This window comes from Lagenorhynchus albirostris, chromosome 15 (genome assembly GCF_949774975.1).
Source record: "Lagenorhynchus albirostris chromosome 15, mLagAlb1.1, whole genome shotgun sequence".
Taxonomy (NCBI): domain Eukaryota; kingdom Metazoa; phylum Chordata; class Mammalia; order Artiodactyla; family Delphinidae; genus Lagenorhynchus; species Lagenorhynchus albirostris.
The window spans coordinates 56,558,247-56,565,518 of NC_083109.1; the positions used below are offsets into that span (position 1 = coordinate 56,558,247).

At 44.5% G+C, this 7,272-nt stretch overlaps 1 pseudogene; it reads left to right on the forward strand.

Moving 5' to 3' along the window:
* The first annotated feature begins 1,372 nt into the window (after positions 1-1,372).
* On the forward strand, positions 1,373-1,431 carry LOC132506601 (U6 spliceosomal RNA; annotated as a pseudogene).
* Positions 1,432-7,272: the final 5,841 nt, after the last annotated feature.

Genomic DNA, 7,272 nt, shown 5'->3' on the forward strand with positions numbered 1-7,272 from the left:
CCTCCCCCTTAGCAACCACAATTCTGTTCTATGTGAGACTGTTTCTGTTTCGTAGATAAGTTCATTTGTGTCATATTTTAGATCCCACATATAAGTGATACCATATGGTATTTATCTTTCTCTGTCTGACTTACTTCACTTAGTATGATAATCTCTAGGTCCATCCATGTTGCTGCAAATAGCATTATTTCATTCTTGTTTATGGCTGAGCGATATGCCATTGTATATATAGGTACCACATCTTCTTTATCCATTCATCTGTCAATGGACATTTAGGTTGTTTCCACATCTTGGCTACTGTAAATAATGTTGCTGTGAACATAGGGGTCTGCATCCTTTAAACATGTAACAGACTGCATCACTTCCCTGTTCAAAATTCTTTCACAGCTCCCATTTCCTGCCCAGCAGAACACAAAGACCCGGGGTCTTTGGTGTCCTTCAGGAGCCTTCTGGTCAGGCACTTGCTGGCTACCTTGCCAATTTCACCTCTTGTCCCTCCCCCACGGGCCCCAGTCTTCCCAAATCGCTTGCAATTTCTCCAATGTACCATTCTTAGTCCATTTGAGCCACTATAACGAAGTACAATAGACTACGTGGCTAATAAACAACAGAAATTTATTTCTCACAGTTCTGGAGGCTGGAAGTACAAGACCAGGGCACCAACCCGGTTGGGTTCTCGTGAGAGTTCCCTTCTGGGCTGCAGACGGCTGTCTTCTCGTTGTGTGCTCACATGGCAGAAGGAGTGTAAGAGAGCTTCCTGGGGTGTCCTTATAAAGGCACTAATCCCATTCATAAAGGCTCCACCTCCATGATCTAATTATCCCCAAAGCCCCACCTCCTCATACCACCACAATGGGGTCAGGATTTCAACATCTGAATTTGGTGGGAGGGGGGGACACTGCACCTTCATTCCTCCAAATATTTGCACTGGACATCCATCCCCACACCCTCCCCACCCACTTCTTCATCTGGCCAGCCCAACTCATCCTTCAAAGCTCAGATAGCATCTCCTTCCAAAAGCCTTCCCTCCTCACCGGCAGCTGAGATTTCCACCTTGGGTTCCCAAAGCCTCCAGGTGTCTCCTCTCACCCAGAGCTTATCACACTCGCACTGTTCTATGAGTCACTTTCTCTCTCTCCTCCACTAGAAAGTGAATGTACCTTATTCAACTCTGTAACCCAGCATCTACAGTGTCTAGGATAGAAGATGCCTCAGAGAATATTAGAAGAATGAATGAATAAATTATTTATGATTACTAATCTCACACACTGTTGATGCCCGTTGTATAGGAGACTATACAGTACATTCCTGGCAAGAAACCACTCATCTCTCATGATGAACTACTTTGAAGCATTGCTCAAACCAGCTTCTAGTGCTTGCTTCAGCAGCACGTATACTAAAATTGGAACGATACAGAGAAGATTAGCATGGGAAATGAAATTGAGTTATTTGTAGTGAGGTGGCTGGACCTAGAGTCTGTCATACAGAGTGAAGTAAGTCAGAAAGAGAAAAACAAACACCATATGCTAACACATATATATGGAATCTAAAAAAAAATAAAAAGAAGAACCTAGTTGCAGGACAGGAATAAAGACGCAGACGTCTTTATTCAAGTAGAGAGTCCAGAGAATGGACTTGAGGACACGGGGAGGGGGAAGGGTAAGCTGGGATGAAGTGAGAGAATCACATGGACATATATACACTACCAAATGTAAAATAGAGAGCTAGTGGGAAGCAGCCGCATAGCACCCGGAGATCAGCTCGGTGCTTTGTGACCACCTAGAGGGGTGGGATAGGGAGGGTGGGAGGGAGACGCAAGAGGGAGGAGATATGGGGATATATGTATACGTATAGCTAATTCACCTTGCTATACAGCAGAAACTAACACACCATTGTAAAGCAATTATACTCCAATAAAGATGTTAAAAAAAAAAGCCAACACAAATAAAAGCCAAAGTCTTAACAGTGAAAAAAAGCAAATTATATAACCCATTATTTCCCTTTTTTATTGAAGTATAGTTGATTTACAATATTGTGTTAGTTTCGGGTATACAGCAAAGTGATTCAGTTATAAATAAATTTTTTTCAGATTCTTTTCCACCATAGGTCATTACAAGATATTGAACAGAGTTCCCTGTGTTACACAGTAAATCCTTGTTGTTTATCTATTTTATATACAGTGGTGTGTATCTGTTAATCCCATACTCCTAATTTATCCCTCCCCCCAGTATTTCTCTTTTTGCCTAGCCTGCCAGGAAGCTCAAAGTTAAATGCCATACTTAATCATCACGATGGTGCTAGTCTAGATTTTGTTGATTAATTTTCTCTTTTCCTCTCTGTTATTTTATTATTGTTACTCTTTTCTACTTTCAATATACTGGCCCTATTTTCTCATTTTATTCATCATTGGTATTGCAAACATCTTCATATAGTTGGGCTGTAAAGAATAAGTAAAGGAAATACCCTCTGATGCATGCTTTATGTCTGACTTAACAGATAAGCACACCATTTAGATAAATAACAAGCATAATTTGTCTAAGCAGTAACCAAATAGCAAATGTCTGTTAAGCATTAACTGTGAGACAGGCAATAAGCTAAGCCCTATGCATCCAAAGAAGAAAAACATATGGTTCCCTCACTGAAGGAGTTCCTTGTCTGCTGGGAAGCAGATGTGATTACAGCCCAGCACGGGTACCTGCCATGATAGAAGTTTGTCCTGGGTGCCATAGGAGTAGGGAAAGCAAAGCATGAGGCTTCCTGGGGAAGTTGGGGAGAGGTCTTCTAGAGAAAGTAATGTTGAGTAGGGTCTTAACGGATACGTAGGAGTACATCAGTTTGCTTCAAAAAAGTGAAGTGATATTGTTGGAGGACCACATATGGAGTGGGGGTGGGAGGCCGGTAGATGACCAGCCTGTTAAGACAAGGAAGGCTAGATCACAAAACACACAGAGGAAGACCTTGCTGCCAAGTTTAGATCTTATCCTACAGGCCACTGGTCTATAATAACTGTTTGGCATACGGGGACCCCATTTCAATGTTCAGAAATTTCATGGCAGTAGTTTCAGTGCAAATTGTCTGAGAAAACACATCACAGCAAAAGTTATGGTAAGTTCAGTGATGCATTTAAATTAATTTGTACTTTGTTCAGCCCAATCAAATCTATAGACGTTTGAAAAATAGCTGCACCCAGCAAAACATAAGCTGTTCTCCTCGTAGCTATAAATAAAATATGACTGTGTCTATTGCACGTGGTTACCCTTCTCCCCAGCACCTGACATTGTGATGCTCAGCATTGAAGTACTATAGTCTCTGCGTTATGTCTTTCCACTGTGGTACCAACTCATGGACTGTTTTTATCAGATGCTTCTCTTTTTTATTTAACTAGGCCCGTTCTGCACCTTTTCTCTTCTCTATAAGTGTTCTTCACTTTCTTCAATATTCTTTATTGATAATCTGTTGTTGTCAAGTTACACTCTGATGCGTTCATCTAAATTGGTGGTCCTCAAACTCTCAGGCTCATCAGCATCACCCAGAGGTTAAAACACAGATTGCTGGGCCCCACCCCAGAGTTCCTAATTCAGTGGACTGGGACCTGAGGATGGCGTTCTAACAAATTCCCAGGTGATACTGATGCTGCTGGTTGAGGGACCGTTGATTTACATTATCTCTCTTCTACTTTATTAGCAGTCTGTCTATGGGTTCATGGATTTCTTACATATTTTTACCCTTTTAAAATTTTCAAACCCTTGATTTCAAAAACCAGCGGTCCCCAACCTTTTTGGCACCAGGGACCGGTTTCGTGGAAGACAGTTTTTCCACCGACGGGGGGTGGGGGGGAATGGTTCAGGCAGTAATGCAAGCGATGGGGAGTGATGGAAAGTGATGGGGAGTGGTGGAGAGTGGTGGGGAGCGGTGGGGAGCGATGGGGAGCGATGGGGAGAGATGGAGAGCAGTGGGGAGCGGTGGGGAGCGGTGAGGAGCAATGGGGAGCGGTGGGGAGCGATGGGGAGCGATGGGGAGTGATGGGGAGTGGTGGGGAGCAGTGGGGAGCGTCAGATGAAGCTTCACTCACTTGCCCGCCGAGTGAGCGCTCAGCCCTGTTCCTAACAGGCCACAGACCGGTGCTGGTCCACGGCCCAGGGGTGGGCACCCCTGTCAGAAACAAATGCTCAAAAAATATGAAATAATTAACTTAAGAAATAAATGTCAGGCAATGCGTACAATCCCTATAACAGTTTTACATCTGCTTGATGTCTACGATGGATGGTACATATTCCTAAGAATTATAGGAATTCTTAACTCATTTCAAACTAAGTAAATAAATGCCTCTAATTTGCATTACCTCTGTCACCTGTCAGTATATGTAAACACTTATCAATTAAGAGCCAAACCTTTTGTGTGATCACTCTATGTTTATATATTCATTATGAGAAACTGAATACACAAACAGACAATGGCCAGAGCATATTAAAATAGGTTTCTAACCCACAATCGGCAGCAAACAGCCCAGGAAGGTTATCTACACTAACCAGGCCAGGAAGCCAGCCTGCTCGCTATAGCTACATATATTCCATAGGTCAGACTGTAGGAAGTTAGACCATTATCTCTAACAACCAGTCCAGGAAGCCAAAATTGGCCCCAAACGGTCAGGACTTGATTAATAACTGACAGCTTCCCTAATTGTTGTCCATCCTGCCAGCATGGGACTAACCAGAGAATGTCTCGTATATACCCCTAACCAACCACTAAGATGCCCCACTTCTAAGTAGCTCATCCCCAATTCCCCATGCCAACAGCCTCCACTCAGGGCACATCTGAAGACCCCCCCTTTTTCTCCTACAAAGCTTTTCCTCTCCTCTGCCTGCCTTTGAGCCTCTGCCCAAACACAAGGGAGTCAGCCACCATCACTCGCGTCTTGGCTAGCTCTGAATAAACAGCCTTTGCTTGTGCTCGTTTGGTCGCTCTTCGTTTCCTCAGTCAGATGGAGGAACCAGAGGAAAGCCCCAGCCAACTGAACCTTGGGGAGGGGTCTCTAAGCATTTCATAAAAAGATTTACACATGTAAGACCCATTAGGATATTATATACAATGGTTGCTGTGCGTACGTGCTCTCGGGCCCTTCTCCGTAATTATGCTGAAGAACTATGTGGCCCTGGTGATGGCAGGCATGGCTGTGGGCAAGTGGGAGCCCTCTAGGAATTTCTGAGCTGAGACATGTATGATCTGTGCGTTAAAATCATCATCCCAGCAGCAGTGCAGAGGATGAGGAATAAGGAAGGGCAGGAAGAGTCAATCAGGGTTTCTTTAAGGAGATTGAACAAGAACTGTAGACCAGATCCTGTCTCCATGTACCTTTCCTGGTCCTGAAGTGAATTCCCATTGCCCTTGGAGAGCCAAGGTTTCATTCCTGATCACAAAGGATGGGGTCACTGTCTTCCCAGGCAGGGCCTCATGTGGCCTCCGTGTGAAGCTGCGTGCAGTCCCAGGCCACTGTCATGCTTTGTTTATTTTTCCCCCTGGCTGCAATGCCTGATGTGCAGGATCTTAGTTCCCACACCAGGGGTTGAACCCACGCCCTGGCAGCTGAGTCCTAACCATTGGACTGCAGGGGAATTCCCAAGGTCATGGTTATTTAATTAGCACAGTAGATTTTCATCAGGAAACCAAGAGGCACATTCACAGCTGAGAATCCCCTCTTAATTGCTGGGTGTGGGAGGCCCATCATTCCTTGCTCTTTTGCCCTCCAACATCTGGCCTTGCTGGGGCTATGGAAATGATTCCAGGCTAGGTGATAGGCATCCCAGGAATGAGACTCTGCCCAGAATATTTGGCCAGACTTCTTAAATTTCATAGAATGGGAAATGCACATTCCACACTCTCAGAGGTGCTGCAAGCCAGAACACCAGAAAACCCTGATCTTCCAATAAATTAAGTCGGACGCCCCGAGTTGGATCCAAGCCTCGGTGCTTAGCAACGGTGGGCACCCGACAGCACAAGTGCCTTACCCTCTCCATCCTTCCACTTCCCTGTTTGCAAAACGGGTGCAACGTGAACATCTGCCTCTCAGAGCAAAATGGTGCAAGTGAAGGGCTTGGTGGCCTGACCCACAACAAACGCCAACAATAACGACACATACATCTCGAGCTCCAGGTAGCACTTTATAGCATCCCACAGTGGAGGTCAGCAATTTCCAAATGCAAGCCCCTTGGGCCCATGCAGATCTACAGCAGCACTTCATGACCTTTTATTCATCACCACCTCCCCAAAGAGTCTTTTAGACTTTTTTTTCTTAATTGCCACCCCACCCACGAAATTTTAATAGCACAGATACACCGTATATCCGTTTATGGACTATGGTTCTTTGGAGAGCAAAAAAACATGAATTTTTTTCACCTCCAAGAACCAATTTTCTCAACAGGGGTGAAATCTTATATGCATTTTTTATCCTCTTCCCTGCCCAGAGGGAAGTGACCTAAGATTCACTGTGTATATACGTGTACAAAGCATATACACACATATATTGATGATGGTAGCTTTACATTAATTGATTAGTATGACAATGTGAAATATTTACATTTTACATACAGGAGGAACTAGTGTTAAAAGAAATAAAGCACCTCCTAATTGTTTTAAAAAAGAGCCAATTTTCACTCACGTTAAGAATGCATGATCTCAGGGCTTCCCTGGTGGCACAGTGGTTAAGAATCCGCCTGCCAATGCAGGGAACACGGGTTCGGGCCCTGGTCTGGGAAGATCCCACATGCCGCAGAGCAACTAAGCCCGTGTGCCACAACTACTGAGCCCACGTGCCACAACTACTGAAGCCCTCGCGCCTAGAGCCCGTGCACCGCAACGAAGAGTAGCGCCCGCTTGCCGCAGCTACAGAAAGCCCACATGCAGCAACGAGCTACAGAAAGCCCACATGCAGCAACGAAGACCCAACACAGCCAAAAATATATAAACAAGTAAATTTATAAAAACAAAAAAAATGCATGATCTCAAAGAGAGTGAACTGAGAAAAGTAAGACAGTCCACACATATTCAGTTTAAAGTACAACCTCCGATACCAAAATATTTCCCTTCCAGTGCATGCATTGCATACATGCACGCGTGTGTGTGTGTGTGTGTGTGTGTGTGTGTGTGTGTGTGTTAGTGAGGGAGACATGGTAGTGACGGGAGATGGTAGTGTTTGTCTTTTTGTATGTGGTTTTGTGTGTGTCTGTGTGTTTGGGGGGTTGTTTAATTGATGGGCTGACTTGGCAAGATGAAAAA